General features: G+C 58.3%; 1 protein-coding gene across 1 annotated transcript in view; it reads right to left on the bottom strand.

The window, feature by feature from the left end:
* Positions 1–986, bottom strand: part of DPP6 (dipeptidyl-peptidase 6) — a 281,581-nt gene that overhangs the window by 74,732 nt on the left and 205,863 nt on the right.

The following is a 986-nucleotide window of genomic DNA, read 5'->3' on the forward strand; positions in this document are numbered from 1 at the left end:
AGCCGCCCCCCCACCTGGGTTCTGTAAGTGGGCGGGTGGTGCTGCCTGCTGCCCGGCTTTCCTGCCACGGGGACACTCAGCGCCACGTGGGGAAAGCGGCCAGGACGTCTGAGCCGAGAAGGGCTCCGGGGGCGGGGATACCTGTCCCCCTCCTCTCCCCCCGGCCCCCGAGGGAGGGAGCCGCGGGGCTCCCGTCCCCAAGTCCCCAGGGCCATTCTCGCTCTAATTAGGGAAGCGGGTACCGCGGCTCTGGGCAAGTGGTGGACTTGATGTGACATCTGAGCTGTCATGCACCTGCTTTTACCCAAACCTGAAAACCCCAGACTGTTCTGGGCCACTCTGTACTCAGCCCCTGGGTATTTAATTCAGTTACCCAGAGCCACTCCCCCCACCCCACCAAATCAGGATTTTTATGAAAAATGTACATTGATGACTTAGAAGGACATGACAAAAAAAAAAAAAGCAACTTCACAAAAACACGTCCCTCCGCCCGCCCGACTCTATCTGTAATGAGATCTCGTGTTCAGAATGATGACTCCACGTCTGACAAGATCTCTCATCGCTAAGACGCTGCGAGTTTGCGGGACGATGCCCGGAGAGCTGGAAGCAGACCCGGTATGCTCAGTAATTACTGTCGGCAGAAGGATCTAAGCAACCCGGCGCGCTGACACAGCCTTCAGCTAGTCAGGGGATTAAATCGCTGGCTCCCCCACTTCTCACGACCGTTAGTCACAGCTGTTAATTCAGCCAAAGCCGAGAGCACACGACGAACACGGCAGGGAGGCCTCTGAGCCAGGTCATCAGCTCTCTCGGGGCGGAGAACAGGCCCTGGAACCCCCGCACAGTCCCTGGAGATTTGCTGCGGACACGGTGGAGAGTCGTTCAGCACAGCCCAGCTCATGCTTTTCCACCCTCTCGGGTTCTGTGAGTTTCTGAAATATGGCTGGGCCTGTCACCATCTGCTCCCCCAGCTCTCGGGCTCTGGG

The sequence above is a fragment of the Bison bison genome, unplaced genomic scaffold, assembly GCF_000754665.1.
Source record: "Bison bison bison isolate TAMUID 2011002044 unplaced genomic scaffold, Bison_UMD1.0 scf7180017864503, whole genome shotgun sequence".
Lineage (NCBI taxonomy): Eukaryota > Metazoa > Chordata > Mammalia > Artiodactyla > Bovidae > Bison > Bison bison.